The sequence below is a fragment of the Crocodylus porosus genome, unplaced genomic scaffold (genome assembly GCF_001723895.1).
Source record: "Crocodylus porosus isolate Cpor-Errol unplaced genomic scaffold, CroPor_comp1, whole genome shotgun sequence".
Lineage (NCBI taxonomy): Eukaryota > Metazoa > Chordata > Crocodylia > Crocodylidae > Crocodylus > Crocodylus porosus.
The window spans coordinates 56,335,555-56,354,050 of record NW_017728918.1 but is presented as its reverse complement, the minus strand read 5'-3'; the positions used below and the strand labels follow the sequence as shown (position 1 = coordinate 56,354,050).

General features: G+C 42.9%; 1 long non-coding RNA gene across 1 annotated transcript; it reads left to right on the top strand.

Moving 5' to 3' along the window:
- The first annotated feature begins 2,298 nt into the window (after positions 1 to 2,298).
- On the top strand, positions 2,299 to 9,224 carry LOC109311784. The gene is made up of 2 exons (XR_002101614.1): positions 2,299 to 2,503; positions 7,498 to 9,224. It is a non-coding gene; the product is annotated as an uncharacterized LOC109311784 (long non-coding RNA).
- Positions 9,225 to 18,496: the final 9,272 nt, after the last annotated feature.

The window sequence follows — 18,496 nt, the reverse complement described above, 5'->3', positions numbered from 1 at the left end:
CAAATTGAATACTTCCCTATTCGCACAGGCCTACTAGTTATGTAGTACTCCTAGAGAACTTGCCCTCCTATTTATGCTATGCTGAACACTTCAAAGAAACTCGTACAAATGGCTATAAATTAAGCCTGGGGTGGGTTTCGCAAAGTATAAGTTAATTTTTAAATTTGATACAATGCCTTCCTTAATCAGAAGCTAAAAATATTACAGAGCATCTGTGACCTACCTAAATGAATGGTATCATTGATGAATTTTCTTTCTAATTTATTTAGTTTACTTTTGTTGTGGCTGACATTATGAAGTATGATATAGAACAGGTAGACAAACAGGTGGTAGCAGAGCTGTTGCTCAGTTATCCCAGTACTGCTATTTGGCACAGAGCCAGTCACAGACAGGAACTAACTGTTGCAGTTTGTCGCTGAGATTGATAACATTAGGCATTCTGAAATTGTCCTTGATAAATTATATAAAATCCACATTTCTCCAAAGACAAACTACGAAACTACAAGAATGAGCTTCACATAATTCATACTTTTTTACTTGAAGAGATTCTGAGAGCTCAGTGAGTCACATCTAGAGTGATGTCAATTAGTTCTTTGAAATAGCTCTGCTGCACTGTACAACTGTATAATTCACATGCTCAGATAAGCAAAGTCAGTCAAGAAAGTAGTCATAGCTTTTTGTCTTAAAGTAACAATTTAATGACCATGTATTTGATATTGAAGGGGCTGGATTCTGAAGTCCTTAGTCAAGCAAAACTTCCAATGACTAGCTATGCTTCTTTTTCAGAATTGTTGTATATCACGAGCGCTCCAACTTCCAACCCCATGGGTTAAATAAGTGATACAGGGCCAGATGCAGGCCAGATCCAGTGACCAGTCAGCACATGGGGTTTATCTGTGGGTGTGATTTGGCACGCTATCCTAGCACCCTGTGCCAGAATACCCCACGTACCGCGTCATATTAGCATATGGGGACATGTCATCTGGTCCATGGGACTCCCCATGGGCCTGGAAACTTGGCCTCAGGGGAGTGGGGGCAGTGTTAATTCTGCAGTTCTGGGTGCTGCAGTAATTATTGCTGTTGCTTCTTCCCTCTGCCAAATTTCCAGATGCACAGGCTGGCTGACAGCCCTGTGGGCTGGAGGTTGAGCACTACTGATGTATACAAACATTATTCTCAGCTGCTGTGAATGAATATAGCTCTACTGAAGTCGATGAAGCTACCATGGAGAAACAAACCCTATAAATATAGCTAGAGCACTACAGGATTCATTACACTCTCTATTTAATCAGTTAATGGTGGATGGTCATTTTTTTTTTAGTGTTAGAACAGAAAATAAAACCCAAGATAGTGACATTCCAATACGTTAAGTGAAACAATGGCACGAAAAATCTCAGTACAGCACCATTGTTTCAGAGCTAGTCCATTTACTATAGGACCTCAATATTTAGCAAAATATCTGACATGCTTTGGCTTTTGCTCATTTAATAGCAAATGAACAATGGTGGAATTCATCAGAATGGTCTTCTCCGATTGACACAAATGGATGAACTGTGGATGCTGGGTTAGATAAATAATTCCCATAATTTTAAAAGGAACTGAGGGTACAATAAATATGTAGCACATTTCACAGTATTTTGTGTAAAAGATGTAAAAATGATGGCTGTGCACAAAAGAGAAAAATCTGTCAACTTGCATGATGAGTAGTACCAGGCACTATCTTCTATATTCACACATCACATTCCATATTATGAGGATATAATCTCTGACACTGATTCACATTAATGCACCAGCACACATTTATTCAATTATTTTTCAGAGAAGATTTATTTAATTGAATTTACTATCTTTTGACCTGCACTAATTTTATTCAGCCAAGTGGAGGAGGAAGGGGAAGTAAGCCCATTGCTACTTGCTTAGCCTACCAAAACCTTGGGTCCAGGTGCCATGCAGAGCACCATGTCCCTGGATATTCCCTACTCTAAGTCAGTACACAAGGGTGAGAGAAAAAGGGTGACAAGTATGTGGAATCTTGGCTCATTAATCACTGGCTAGAGTAGCTGTCATATTCAAAGGAAGAATCAGCTAACCTGCTTTCAAGGGCTGCAGTAATGTACTTCCTCCTCTCAGGTAAAGTTATTTTCAGTGAGCAACAGGGAAGTACAAAGTCTAATAGGGAAATGGCTTAGACCTTGTGTTCCCTTGGTCTACTGTAAGTTAATATCGTCTTCGTTTTGAGACAGAGAGAGACCAACACAGAAGTAAATGTTAGAAATGTGTGTGTGTGAGGGAGAGAGAGACTTTGTTTTTTACCTTTTACATCTTGTGGCAGCACACAAAAGGGGGTTTGCCATTTTAAGGGTTGGAGGCAAGCAGCTAGCAGGTACCTGATTAGGATGGCCATTTTAGGATCCAGTTCTTACAGGGTGAGGCAGCAGTTTGCTGCCAGCCGCTGAGAGAGAAACATCAGCCTGCTGAGCTACGGCTCAGGAACATCTTGGAGGTAAGGGCAGGTGCTATAGGGATGGTTTGGAGGCTTCTGATCGTGGGCATCCCCTAAAACTACACTCTGCCAGGGTAGGAAGGCATGGTGGGACTGCCTATGGCAGAGCAGTCTCAATTAAATGCCAGGACCACAAACCTTCCTGGTGAAAGGTGGATAGGAGCACCTTAACCCCTGCTGCCACCAATTAGTGGATAGTTGTGTGAGTAGTGGGAGCAAGGTGCAGTGTTACCTGGTAGTTGGATTGTCTTTATTGATGTAATCATTGTACTTCTAGTTCAGTGATTCAGAACTTTTTTAGACTCAAGGCACCCCTTTTCAAGAGCTTGGAAAATTCCAGCTCTTAGCTTTCACTTGCTTTTTGACAATGGAAACATAACAAAACAGTTCTTTTGCAAGTCGGACTGTTTTTGACACTGGATTTCTACTTGAAATCTCTGGGTTTATCCTATGGATTATGTATAGGCATTTGCACATCCAATGGTGCTAACATTAGGTGGAATCCTATACTCTCCTACGCTCTTAAAAGGAGCTGACTGTACCCTAGGATGCCACAGCACTCTTGTTGACAATCACTGTGTATTTCAAGCCCACTTTCTGTTCCTCTGTAGTTAGAAGTTGTTTGTAAAAAATTTGTAGAATGAATCCACACAACATTACTGTTGAGCTGCCCTTGCACATACAAATTAATGCAACAAATTGCTTCAGCAGTACTTGTAAGCGAGGATTAGCAAAGCAGGGCAAGGCCAAAGCCCAACCCAAGGCAAGTATGGCCAGGTGATTAACAATTACAGAGCTGTTATTTGCCCCTATTTTAACTGGACTGTCTCAACTGCTGATTTTGAATCCTTGTAGGAACAGCATCTATTCTTATTTTCAGTTTTAATTGGGGATTTTGGACAAAATAGTTTGCTCATTACCAAACTCCCTGAAGCCCCAGCTTTGGCTGCTTCTCAGCCCAATTTTCAGGGGTTTGCCTCCTCTCCACATCCTAGCCTAATGCTGCTGCTTTCTGATTTCTCAGGAGCTTCTCAGAAGCTCTGGGTCTAGTGATCTAGTCAGCAGCCTCATTCCCAAATTGCCACATTTCTCTTCTGGCTCCCCAGTGCTGCTGTGTGTGCGGATGCTGCCACTGTCACTGCCCTTTTCTGGCTTCTCAAGAGCTTCCTTGTTCTGTTGTTCTGGGCCCACCCAGCCAGGTCCCAAACTGTCATGTATCTCTTTTTTGGTGGCAGGAGCAAAGGTTGTCTGCAACACTCCAAGTAAGAAACAGGAAAAGGACTGTTCTTTCAGGGACAAGTAGCTCTCAGAGTCTGAATTCACAGTCTGTCTTGCAAAACATAATTAGACATGTGATGTATTGAACATTCTTGTATCAAGTCATTTTCTAAAGTCATTAAAAGAGAAGGCACTGGCACCGTGAGAAAACACATGGATACACAGTAAGATCAATTGTCAATAAGGCTGAAGAAAGCTAGTAGTAATGTAGCTAAATATTCCAGACTCAACAACACTTCTGAGAAGACTACTGTCATTGCTTTTGTACCCACTTATGCACGCCATACAGTTATGCATCATCACAGCTATTCATTGCTTGTCTGTGAGATGAAGCTGACTGCTTAAATACTTTCAGACTCAAAGCTGAGGAAAAACATTATTTGCAGGGGGACAAAATCTGAGACCATTGTGGAAAATGTTTTGGCACCCTATTCAGCTGAGTTACTGTTAAAAGATCTTACAGGCAAAGTCACATTCTGTAGCCACTGACACTTCAAGTAAGAACAATATTAAATATTACCTATTAGTTATATAGTATTTTCACCATCCATTAGTTTTGGAAAAGGTTGGCTTGATTTTTACAAAGATTGTATAAGAATGGCAATGCTATAAATCAATTAAATACATACAATTTTTGAGTGACAGTGGCTTGATCTCTCCCCTCCCTTGTCTTTTGTATTCTAATTTCTCTCTCCTCCTTATGCCTTGCTTTCTCCATACCCTTTCACAGCATCTGGTGAAGTGAACTTTTGTTCATGAACACTTGTGTTCTCTCTCCCTATATATCTTACTTAGTAAAAAAAGTGCATATCTACCCTGGCTTTTGAATATAGTGTCCTTTGATGTTGACAAAAGATCAGTTAATTATGGGAAAAATAATTCTGTACTTAGTAATTTAAAAGTATCACAGTTTAATTTACTGCATGCAAACAGTAATACCCGTTTGCGGCATACCACACTTAATCAGGTATGTAAGCAGAGGAAGTACGATGTGAAGTTTGACCATCAAAATTTATAACAAGGTTTCAAACTTTGCTAAGAAGGTGAAAGAATTCCAGGCTTTCTTCCAGGAGAGAGTACACGATTGTTTTCTGCAACATATTTCAGGGAGGTAGGTGTCTGTCACTTAGAACAGCTATCAAAAGACTTTTGAAATGCTGGAAAGTTGTGAAAATGTATTTCATTTCACAAGGGCAAGAAAATACCCACCCACTGATATGGGACTTCACCAGTGACCAAGAATAAGAGTTAACAAGTGAGAAATATCTGCTTCCTGAATGCTGGTCGTGCTTTGTGCAGAACTTTAGGAATGTTTATCTCACAGGAATCAAAGCACCTGAAAGTGATGCAACTCGGGCACAGATATACATGAACTGATGGAAGCCAAGAGACTATTTGAAGAACAGGCTGTGTGACAACTTCTTTGGTGTTACAGTGAATCAGAATTTGAGGAAGTTGCCTACTGTTTCAAACTGCATTTAAACCTGATGCATTGTGTGTGCAGAAGTGGAGCACTGAATACTCAGAGAAATGGTTCCCCTTTTAAACAAAGAGTACAGAGTTCATGCTCAGCCTGCATTTCAAGACCCCGTGGACTGTGTCAAATCTGTAAATGTAGCAGACCTGGATGAAGAAGCATTGTACATAAATTTTTGTATGCTTTATTGAAATAATTCTAAAGTTCCAGGACATAAACCAAGAGGAATAAAAGTGAGTCTTTTTTTTTCTCCAATTTCTCTTCTGAAGATAGTGGAGCATGTATGAACTGTGCTTGTGTGCCATCCTCCAATGGAAAGAGTATTCTCTATGATGAAGAATATGTGGATGGATGAAAGAAACAGAATGAGAGCTGCCTGTGTTAAGGGTCAACTAGGTATTCAAGCCAACAGCAAGAAATGCAGTGAGTTTCATGAATTCATCTTCAGAAATACCTTTTGACAGTGTTGTATCCATGATACAAAACTGTGCTTTAGGAGGCAAAAATAACAATGCATTATGTACTGGTGTTATTGGGCTGGGTACTCATTATCATGTCTTATCAACATGCCTTTTGTTTCCCTACCTTAGGGAACAAAAGTGCAACACCAGGGTGTTGTGAAATGTTCCAGTGCTTGAGTTGTAAGTGTCCTAATGTGTGGTGGGATTCACTAGGCTCAGGCACTTACCTCGAACATGCTGGCTTCCATGAATTCAATTCTGAGTGAGGGGTCACCTGAGTTAGCTGCTGGGACAAAGCAAGGAGTGAAGTTAGGGTGACCCCTGTCTTGGACTTAACTGCTAGTCTCCACATGGGTCATAACCTGAAACCGTCTCCTGCCTACATGCTTTTTTTCTCAAAACCTAAGAGGGGTTATTTTGGGGATGGTCCCAACAGTTTCCTTTTAACTAGCTTGTAGCAGTTTGAGCATCACCCAAAACATTTTCTATGTATTCCTCTGGCTGCCCTGACCGTCAGGATAGGATATTCTGGTATGGGACTCTCACATTTTCTTCTACTAGAGCTCTTCTACTTGGTCCCTGCAAACTGAATGTCCATTGGGCTACTGAGGGAATGAGACCCTAGACTGATGCTCACAATACTAAGGGAGAAAGGGGGCATTCAGATTTCATTATCTACTCCAATGAATGAAGTATATACAAAGTGGAATAGTTTCAGCAGAGGGACTGAAATGAGCACATCACAGAGTATCCTGTAGTTTGGTCATTAGAGTATTATTTATTTGCAGACAAGGAGATATGGTGCTAAATCTTCTCAGGCAAAAGAGAGATTAGAACCTGGATCTTCCATATCCTGGGTGAGTGCCTCAATCACTGGGATAGTGGATGAAAGGAGGCCGCCTCTGCCAACTCTCTGCTGTGTGATTAGGTATGCTCTAAACATGCCTTCCATGTCCCCCTAGATGACATTTGTGAAAGAATAACTCTTTTATGAATCCTGACAGGATTTAGATAAGAGAGAGGCATCTAACTGTTCAGCAATGTCAGGAAGTTGTCCATACCCTGAAACAAAAAATTTCAGTACCAAGATTACTTTTATCCCTGTACAGTTAGGTGTGCAGGAAAGTGCAAATACCAATAGCACTTAAACATCGCATCCAATATTTTTGTGTCTTCTGGGTTACATAAGCATGTCTAAGCCCATTTGAAAATCTTGCCTTTTGTTATTTCCCTTATGGGTCCAAAGGACTGTCTGTACTATGGTAGGCTTTAGAGTGGATAGTGCGCTTATTTCTTCAAAAGTGATGTCAGCAAGCTTTCAGGAGTGTCTTTAGATGTTGTACATCTTTCAGTGTCAAAGTGGACATGAGTTCAAATCACAGGAGTTGCCCATTTTTGTTAATGCTCCTAGGGTGTGTTTATATTGAAATGGAGGTATGATTGCAACACACATACCAGAGTTGGTCTTAATCTTTCTACTGCTGGTACCAGACACACAGGCCAAAGCAATGGCAATACAAGTTTCAGCGTGGGATGTACACTTCTAAGTAATGGCTGTGGTGGCTCAGTTATGCTGAAACCTATGCTACCACAGCTTTGTTGCTATTGGTACCAGAGCTCCTGGTTCTGGTAGCTAAACTAAAGCTACCTCAGTATGTTCAGGCATGCTGCAAACATACCTCTGACTGCAGTGTAGATGAACCCTGAACCTATCTTCATTCACGGATTCTGGGGTGAAAGGGAGGAGATGTATAATGTATCCTTATTTCTGTGTACAGAGGCAGCTGTCCAGAGAGAACTTCTGAATGGTGGTGATCTTCTGTCAAAAATAATTAACATTCTCTAACTTGATCTGGAGCTGGATTGTGGGGTAGAATGGATACCATCTGGGTTGACAATGCAGTTTAGGTGATAGTAGCAAATAGTTGCACTGGCCACTTTTCCAGTGCATTTTTAGCTTAACATTTCCCTTTACAAGCTTTCCTGCAAACAAAAGAGAGATCAGGCCTGTGCACTTTTTCAAATGAATTGTAGACATGCATGCTAAGTAAAAAGGCTTTGCAAAGGACAAAAGTGGCAGATGCATATACCAGGGATGAATTGTACTCTACTGTTTATATGTTTACCTGACTACTTCTGGAGTTAGTAGTAGTCAGTCTGCTCTATACTTTACCACCCAGAAAAGACATAGGTATGCTGACAGCAAAAAAAAAAAAAAATAAAATCTGAAACTCAAAATTCTGACCGAGAAACATAAATTTAATCATTCTAACATGCTTAGCTTTGAATTCAAAGGTTAACATTTGAAAGAAAGTCCATCATATCCATTTTATATTGTTTAAAATCCATTTGCTTCAAACTTCTCTTTTTTATTTCAGTGATATACCAGCATACTCAGAAATTATAGGTATAATCACATAAATGCTTTATTGTGGGATAAAAAGGGGTGAGGTTTTACTGTGTATCAGCTGCTCCATGGTAACTGCCTCTATGCATTTTCTTACTCTGCAGACTAAAATCTTAGGGGCAGCTAAACCAAAGTAGCTTACCCTCCTTGCACTGATGGCTATGCTACCACAGTTTAACTTCCTCTAAATATATGTAGGGTAAGAACATATACAGAACAGTTACCTGGAGCAGCTGATTCACAGTGAAGTCCTGGCCTTTTACCTGCCAGTAAGATGTCTGCATGTCCATGAACTACAACTATAAATGTTTATATATTTAAATGGAATGATGATGTCTGTTTGCTCCTTAAGTGTTATATTTTTAACCCTATATAGTTACAGTATGTGGCACATCTAGAACCTGGCTCCAGAGACCAATGAGGGGGGAACTAATACAACATTGTCCTGGAAGAGTACCTGCAGATTCTCCCAGCTCTAGTTCTGAGCTAGGTCTGTGTCCCTGACAAGAGAGAGAGAGAGACAGAGAGAGAAGTAGCAGCAGCCACAGTGATGGCGAAGAGGTTCCTTGAGACTGAGGTGCCCAGGACTGAAAAACAGCCCCATGAAAGCGAAATCCAACCACAAATAAAGTTGCTTATTTGCCTATTTCAGCAATTTATCAAAATGTTAGTATATTCTACTCCTGCTTTCTAAGAATTTCATAATCTTTCCCAGATTTTCACCTGAATTTGAATTTTTGAATTTATACAACCTGATGAGCATGACTTTCTCTTCTATCATCTAGAATGACTGTTAATGAAACAATGATCTGGAATGAATCCTTTAGGATCCTATTCAATGCATCCTTCCAGTTTTATAATGAATTAACTGAACTATCAATAATTACTGTTTTTAATTGCATTGCAAGTTTTAATAATCACATTGAATACACATCATTACCTTACAATGGAATATTATTTCCAGTATAAAGGCCACTGCATAGCCTTTATCAAAGAAATATTATGGTATGACTTTTATATTTATCAAATCCATGTTGTCTGTTAGTAACTGTTTCATTATCTGATCTACCAATATTTCACATATGTTACTGGTCTATACCTTCCTGAGCGAGATAAGATTATTTGGGCTATCTTATGCAGAAAGTCAGACTACATGATCATCATGATGGTTCCTTATAGCCTTGAAATTTATGAATTTACAGCATAATGGAATGTTTCAGTTACTGGGATGCCAAGAAGTCCTCTAAACTCCTTAAAAATGACAGCCTGTGATTGTGACATCTACTAATTCCTTTATTGTTCTACCCTAAATTTTATTGGGAGCTATTTAATCTGTCAAAACCCACTTTTAGGAGCTATCCAAGATGATAAACTGTGTCATCATCAGTACTAAGTGCCTATAGCACGCAATAGGACCCAGCAATAAGCACTATAAAGAACAGTTGTCCTGGTTCACAGAATTATATGAATATGAGAAAGCCACTTCAAAACACAGCCAGCGCACCCTCTTAGAGGTAAGAATACTCATACCTACAGATGGATTGGCTATCCTAAACAAGCCTTGATCTGAAATCATAGAAAATTCATAGAAAATTAGGGTTGGAAGGGACCTCAGGAGGTCATCTAATACAATTCCCTGCTCAAAGCATTACCATCCCCAACTATGTCATCCCAGCCAAGGCTTTCTCTAGCCAGGTCTTAAAAATTTCTTAAGAATGGCGATTCCACAACTTCCCTGGGTAACCTGTTCTAGTGCTTTACTACCCTCCTTGTAAGAAAGTTTTTCCCTATCTAACCTAAACTTCCCTTGCAGCAACTTGAGACCATTGCTCCTTGTTTTGTCATCTGCCACCTCTGAGAACAGACTAGCTCCATCCTTTTTGTAACCACCCTTCAGGTCGTTGAAGGCTGCTATTAAATCTATGAATCCAGTCATGCCTTTCTTAGTTCACGAAAGTAAGTTGTCAGTAACTTAAGAAACAGAAATAGAAAGACTGAGATGATTCATACAGAGGAGGATTCTTCCCTTCTTCCCTCAGCTATGTAACAGCACAGCCAATACTGAAGGAACACACCCTCGGCACACTGTTTCTAGCCAACTACCATCCAGTATCAAACCTTCTATTCTTGAGCAAGCTCATAGAGAAGATAGACAAAATCCAACTACAAGCTCATCTACCTACAGCAAATACTCTAGACCCAGTACAGTCTAGATGCATGTAAAGATTACAGGGACAAAAACACTGAAGGAGTACTGATGGCTGATCTATTGTTGTTTCATCATCTTGGATCTCCCTGCAGCATTTAAGAACGTTGATCCTAAGTATTTCTGTTTTCCATGAGAATGATGCAGGGGAATGCACTGAAATGGTTTAAGTCCTTCCAGGCAAGACTCATTCACAGAATAATGATGGGAAAATGTACCTTTACCTCTAAGGCCCTGACTTGAGCAGTCCTAGGAAATTATTTTTTTTTTCTCTAGTCCTTATTATCTACATGTAGCCAACAGGTGAAGAAGGAAAAAGACATGGACTCCAGGGCTGTGTTCAGATGAGCACAGATGTGTGGCATGTGGTGCCACAAACCTGGCTGTGGCACCACATATTGTACATGTGGGTGTTCCCCATGCTGCTACCTTGCGGTGCTGGGGGGAGTTGATCCCAGGAGATCCTGGCGTCAAGAATACTCGTGCCAAAAAAAAAAGGGGTGGTGCACATGGTGGCAGTGCACATCGCCCGAAACTGGAGCCTGGCCAGCTAGAGTTGCACTCTGGCTTCTGGCCAGGATCCCAGCTGCAGGAGCACCTTGGCTGCAGATCCCTGAGGCCCCCAGGGGCCCAGATAAGGCTTCTGGGGCCAGCACAGTTACTGGCCTCAGCCTCTCCTGCCACACTCAGGGTAACAAGGTGTGCTGATGGTGCTTGTCCCCAGAGAAACAAATGTCCATGCCCATATGGACGTGACTCAGAAGGACCAGCTGCACAATACACATTGTCCTTTCAAGACATTGGACCATTCCACTACCCCTAAGGTACCCGGTGTTTACAAAAGGGCAGCTCAGGGATGAAAACCAGTTGATGGAGAGGTGAGTCCAGGCAAGAGAGATATAATGCTAGTGGGGAAAAGACAGTACTTTGAGGAGTTTACATCCATGATGCAGTGACTTTTTTTGTTGAAATCAGTCAATTCAGACTGTAGTTTAGAACTGTTTCTGAATTCCTTACTAAACTTTTGTAGAGCAGCATCCAAGAGTAATAACATCTAATATCTCAGGTTAGCTAAATGATTCTATCCTATCTTGGCAGAAGATGATCTGACTTCAGGTATTCATATTTTTTTTTATCTCTACTGTGGTCTGTGAATGGCAGGTACCCCTGGCAGCTGGGGGGGCATGGCTGCACTGGCGGATGTGCGAGTCCCGTGGCGGTGAGCAGTGAGCTCCCGCAGATGCTACCAGCACCGTCAGGGAGGGGGACAGGGAGGGAGGGGCTGACGAGCACCGACCATGGGTTGGCGACCACCCACAGATGCCGCTGGCAGCATCAGCAGTGGCCCGGAGTGATCAGAAAGGGCAAGTGGGGTGGCAAGTGGCAACCGCTTGCAGGCCCTGCTGCCACTTTTTGCAGGGGGTGGTGCACCCCCTATGCATCACTGCTGCTGTGGCCTACAGCAATATGATACACCTGGGCATGAAAGCATCAGCCTTTGTGGAACCCCAAGTAGTACAGAATGCTGTGAGAACATTACACCTGTCCTGCTCTCTGTACTGTCTTCTCATAGGGTATCAGGGCAAGTCTAGGGTCTTAGTCATATCTTCAAGGTATACAATTGTCAGGGTCCAGCATACATATGAGGGTGAAGCTGCATGTAACAATTGATCCATTCCCAAATGTCATCACATAGGAACCACTTTACAATTGTGTACTATGGCTCTGACTCAAGAAGTGTGAGTGAACACCCAGCCTAGCATGCCTCACAGTAGGCAAATATAAGGGAGTGCTTGTACCCATGCTCTTGGAGTCCTAGGGATGGGGTCAAGTAAAGTTATGATGTGGCTGGTTAGAAAGATAACTCGTATTGAACAGGCAGTACAAAAGAGTAAAAAGAGGGGCAGTAGGGTTCTGGCAGCATACCAGAGTGGCCAGAAGAAGCAGTGGGAAAGAGGGGTGAGGATTGATGCAGTGTGGGCTGCCTGGAAGGCCAACTAGACCCATGTCACCAAATACTTGGTATCCACACATAACATTGAACCAGTTTACAGTAAACCAGTTCAAAATAGTACTTGATTTTCCTGGTGCACTTTTGAACCGTTCTGGTCAGCTTTATGCTAATTTAACAGGCTTGTATGTCTGTCTGTTTCAGGTTTAAACTGCATTTAAACCTTTCTAAGTGCTGTGTGTATTCATGCCCTAGAAGACCACCCAAAGCCCTCAGAGGAAGATCATGTTTGACAAATAGGCTCCTTAGGTGCTGTGGAATTTCCTGCAACAAAGATAAAGATGGTCTGTGGAGGAGGTTTCTTTCAGGCCAATCTGAGACTGAGGAACAAACTCCTTAAGAACCAACATGAGCTTTACCATCTTCTTTTCTAAGTGCAAAAAGCATCTCTTTGACCTTACCTCCTCTAATATATACACACAGAGAAGCACATATATTTGAAGAAACCCAAAATTAAACCTCATCAAAAGACAACACAGCTGTACATCCAATTTTCCCTCCTCCCAGCCTCCAGAAGGGGAAAAGAGAGGGAATGAACCACATGTAACATGTATTAGTCATGTCACTTAATACATTGCTAGAAAGATGTCAGATACTATAGTGACAAGGCTGATATATCCTAAGAAACAGAGTAAGATTCTCTATCTCATCCTTTCTGTCGTTGATTTGCCCATCCTTTTTCCCCACAATCACACTTTTTCACACACATGCACAGACTCACTCTTGTCTCTCCCCTACATTCACCCATTTTTTCATATCTCTCTTGATTTCAGGCAGAATGGATGTATGGATGGGAAAGGTACAAAGGTAGGTGGTTGTGAGGCAGGAAAATAGGCTAGGCTGTACAGGAAATGGGTATCAGTAAAATCCTGAATGCAGCATGGATTGCTGGGAAGTGAAGCAAACAGCCTAGCTGGTAAGGTGATACAATGATCAGGGCCCAGAAAACAGGCTGGCTTGTTTCAAGGAAATAAGGTGAGTGAGTAACAGACAAAAAGGTAAATGAGAAAGAAGACAGTAATACTGAGTAAAAGGCATGGAAATTGAATGAGTGGCAGGATGGGTTGGTCTGCACTGGGATAGATGGGTTCCAGTTGAAGCAAGCAGGTAACGGAGGCAGATGATCAGGTTTCAGGAGTCATTGAGAGTAGGAGAATCTAAAAAGTACCTTTTGCCCTAGAAAAGGGTTAAAAAGGGGGAATATCTTGAAAGACAGTTAATGTCATGGCCCTTGAAACTCCCCTCATAGAGGGTTTGTTCCTTCTACAGTAATTGTAAAATCAAGAGAACCCCTGCTCCCTGTACAGGGGGTGGGAGGGAGGGAGGAATGTCTCCTTTTTCACATTTGGCAGGGATTCCTTTGATGACATTGTCATCCTCTTTTCTAGACCAGGTTCAAACATACCTACAGGCTGGATCTGGCCCATGGAAGTGGGTCATCCAGTCCACAAAGCTTTGTGCAGGCTGGACCACCCATCTTGGTGGGGCAGTTTCAGTCCATGGAACTCATTGCCACAGCTGCCCGAGCCCCTGTAGTGGCAGTGTTTATTCCTGCAGCTGCCAGACCTGCTGTTTCAGCACAGCTCAGGAACCCAGAGAGTTAATGCTGCTCATCCCCCCCCCGCCCCCCCGTTTACCAAGTGTTGAAATGGGGGGGTTTAGCCTCCCGACAACTAAAATCAGCAGCAAGGGTAAAAAGTGGTCAAGTAGCAGTGGCACTCCCTGGGTTCCTGAGCCATTGTAAAATAGTAGCTTTAGCAGCTATGGGGATTAATTAAAATGAGCATATTAACCTGAAGAAAACTGGGGACAGTGCTCCCCTTCCTTCCCCCTGCTCCCCAGCCAATGTCCTCCTTCTCCCAATTTCCTCCACCCCTGCTGATCCCTGCCCAGCTCACCCCCCACCTCCAGCTGTTGCTCAGGAGGAGCAGGTCTGGGCCATGCAGGCAGGGAGGCACCAATCTGGGACTTTTATTTCCATTGTCATCAACCAGTAGGGATGCCAGGGTGGCCTATGAAATCTGGGACACTTGGCCAGACCAGGGTGTGTAGTCACTCAGGCTTTGTGAAATTTTGCTAGCAGTTTCATTTCAAGGCTGTTCCCGCTTGTTTCAAACTCAAAACAGCAAAATCAAAACAAAACAGCCTTGAAACAAAACGAAGCAAGTTGAAATGTTTCAAAATGTTCAAAACGTTTTGAGTTCAGAAGCTCAAGCTGAAACAGAAACTAAAGTAAGGAGAGGGAGGGGGTAAAGGCGGGGCAGGGAAAGGAGTGTTCTCATTATTGACCGTGTAGCTGGCCAGTGACTGCCATCCTTTCCTGAGGTCTCTTCCAATCCCAGTGCTCTGGGGGCGGGATGGAAAAAACTGCATAAAAGGCAGCATTGTTTGACTTGCCCTGCTTTCTGCCTTGGTGTCAGTTAAGTGAGGGTGCACTTTAACACACACACAGTGTCACCCACCCATGTCACGAGTTTTGCCTGTCAGCAGCTTGGGGGTGCAGGGCCCCAGAACCCAGACTCCCCTACACCGATCTCCGTGACAGCTGGCAGGCTTTGTGGCCACAGCAGAGCCTAGCAGGCCTGCAGTTTTCACCTCCCCCCCCCATGCCCCAAGACAATCCCACAAGCACCCGTGTCACAAGTTGTACCTGTCAGCAGCCAGAGGTGCAGGGCTCCAGAACCCAGAAGCCCCTGCACCTATCTCCTTGACAGATGGCAGGCTTTGTGGCCTCAGCAGGGGCTAGCAAGCCTGCAGCTTTCATCCTGCCGTGCTTTAACATATACATGTGACAAGTTTTTTACTTTCAAGACTTTGAGGAGCAGTGTCCCTGAAACCCCTGCACCTATCTCCTTGAAACTTGTCAGGCTTCATGCCCTCAGTGGGGGCTACCATTCCTGCAAGTTTCATCAAATCAGGTCAGAAATGACAAAGTTATAGGCTACTTCGAGCTTCCCAATTATAGCCTACGGGTGAAAAGTCAAAACAGTGAAACTATTTTGATGAAATGAAACAGAACAGTGGTTTCAAATCGAAATGAAATATGAAACGAAATGTTGTTCCATTGAAACACAAGTTGAAAAGGAATAGTGCTGTTTCTCACAGCCCTAATAGTCACCCTAGGATTAATGCCACTGTTCATGCATGTTGTCCAGTCTGGAGAACTCTCCACCATCTATATCTGGTCCCGGGTGAACCTCACGGTCCATATTCATCCCTTGGACCAGAGGAGTTTAAGTACCCTGAGCTAGATGGAGCAGAGCTATTAATGTTTTACCTCTGTTGGACTGGGAGTGGCAAAGCTCTTAGCAGGATTGGAGAGAACAGAGATATTTTGGTGATGGAGGAGGGTTTACCTACATAAGTAGGTTAAGAAAGCAGAGCAGAAGAAAGGGCCTGAGGTTGAGGGGCACAGGGTGAGATTGAAGCTGAAAAAACAGGGTTTTTTTTAGCACAAGGTAGAAAACAGCCTGTACTTTGGAGAGTGTGTGGAGTAGACTGGAAGGTGGTAGCAAGAAACTGTTTTTGGGAAACAAGGGTATGGAGAGAACAGAAATAAGGCAGGGAAGGGCTCATGGAGTAGAAGGTCCTCAGCTTAGCAACCAAGAATAGACGGTGTATGGTATCAGGATGCTTTTCAAGTGCCAGGTTCTGAGCCAGGTCGGGTCACTGGGATAGTGATGAAGAAGGGCTTCTGGGGAGGCTGGAGAAGTCTTGTTTGTTTTGGTATTGGTAGAGGCAGGAAAGGAGCCTCAGGTACTCAGTTGCTGCAAACTCTCCTCCCAGAAGAGCAATGGGTGTATGGGGTTGAGGCTATTGTATTGGACCACACTACTGAAAGGCTGGGGGCATTGGTAGCTCAACTTAGCAGCAGCAGGTGCACTCCCAGCAGCACCAGTGACCATATTTTTCCAGGTCTGAAGTAAAACTGAATAAACCTGCGTGGCTTAGGCAGCCAGAATATTCTTGGTAACTAGAATCTGGTGCCCAGCCTGCTATCCACAGGCCTCATGTACATAGTAAATGGCCTAGAAACACATAAGAAGGATGTGTCTAGAGTCTAAGCTGCATATAATGAACTTGTATTGCGATCATAAAATTGTCCAACATATAACACAGGCAATTAACTCTTCAAGTCCATCTCCACCAGAGTCACTGATGCTGTGCCAGCTACAACCCTGAAACTGAAGGGGTCCTGCCAATTTTAGGGCTCTTATTAGAGGCAAGAGGCTCTGAGTAACAGTGGAGTCCTAATGAGGTAAGAATGGCTGAGCACAGTTCTGGCTAACCATGTAGCCAGTGTTAATGAAGTGCAAAAAGCTGAGAGGTACAAAATTCCCACAAAATACCAGGCATGTTTAGATCAGTTAAATGATGCCATTAATACTGAAATCAATGGGATTTGGCAAATAGCTGTTATTTGCATCATGTAAATGACTGCCTACCTTACCTGCAGGTGTCATAAATAGTGTATATTGTATCTAGAAGCATTATATAAATAATCAGTGCTACAAGAAAACCAAAACCCCATGCAATACAATGGCCAAAAGAGCTAATATGATTCTGGGTATATTAACAGTGGACTAGGAAGATCACTTGGCCACTCAACATGATATCAGTGATGCCAATCTGTAATGCTACGTACAACTCTAGTATCTGCATTTAAAAAAAGCTTGTTCCAAAGCTGGACAGATTCCAAGACTTTAGACTGTACTGGCACAGCAGAACCAGGCAATTGCTCCTTTAGCTTTGGGTCTGGATACTCTTCACTGCCAACTTTACCTGCAACACTTTCTGAAACCCTAATTCCCAGCTCTGAGATCAGGGTCTATTTTGGAGGCCTTCCTTATCCTGCAATCCAAATGGCTGTAACTTGCCATCTCCTTTGTAAATCACTGAACTGGAAGCCACGGTCTTTTGCCTCCCAGTAAAGCACTGTAAGCCTCTTGATTCTCTCATGGGGTGGAGGTCCCCTTTGGGACCTCTCCCATACTACCCAACCAGCCTTGGGCAGATCTAGGATTTTAAAAAGTGAGTACAGATGGTGTGGTGCATCATCACATGTAGCATGACACATTGTCTCCAGTTAAAGAGAAACTAGAAGGTTATTAATATGCTAGGGGCCTAGTACTATATTATTCAGTTTAAGATCAAAGCAAAAACAAATACAGCTTCATTGGAATGAGTACTCATTTCCTAGATTATTGATTAAGTTTAAAAAACACAGGAAACTAGGTACACAGAAAAAAGGTCACAGTAGTGAAAAGGTATTGTTTCATTAGTCCTGTAATCATCATAGTTAGATGTACCTTATTGAAATTCGTAAAGCAAAAGCTAGTTTTCTTGAGTGTCTTGACTGCCTCCAATGCATCACTATCACCCATTTCTACACCTGAGTTAGTATCTGGTGGCAGCAATGGCAGTGGTGGCACTTGTATGTATGTGTGATAAATCAAAGGGACTGCACACAAAATAAGCTAATAAACTAGAGAGTGTGTCAAGATGTGACCCTAAGTATCACTTAGCTGGCCAGCCAAATAGATACACATTGTCACTGGCAATCCCTTGATTCAAAGATGATCTCTACTGTGTCTCATTGATGAGTCTAGGCCCATCCACAGAAGTTGCAGGTCTTGCTGCAGGGGAAAGTAAGCCATAGGCTAGGATTCCTCTACTTTTCCTTCTTCTCTGCTTCAAGGTCAAGGAACGGGTTGCCTTTTGGTTGAGGCTGTAGCACTGCTGCAGTTGGTCTGCAGCCAGCTCCTCCCAGCTCTTAATGTCGGCACCAGTTTTCTTGAGGTCTTCAGCATATCCTCATAGCATTTCCTCTGGCCACCTGAGATCTCAGATCATTGCTAAACTGGGAACCCAAGTGAATATTACCACGCCTGAGCTAAGGTTTTTAGCTAGAGCTAAAAAGGGTCTGCAGGGCTGTGAGCTAGAGAGGACTTGACCAGGCCCGGCTGAGCCACAGCGAGTTACACAAGAAAGCCTAGTGGAGCATCAGGAGCACTGAAAAGGAGGAGGCTGGTTAAACCCTAGGGAATGAAGAGAGATTAGCAGGACTCCAGTGGAGAAGAGGGAGGCAGGGGCTGCCTCACCCAGCCCTTGGCTTGAAAGTGCAGGCGGAGCAGGAATCAAAGGGGGTGCCGC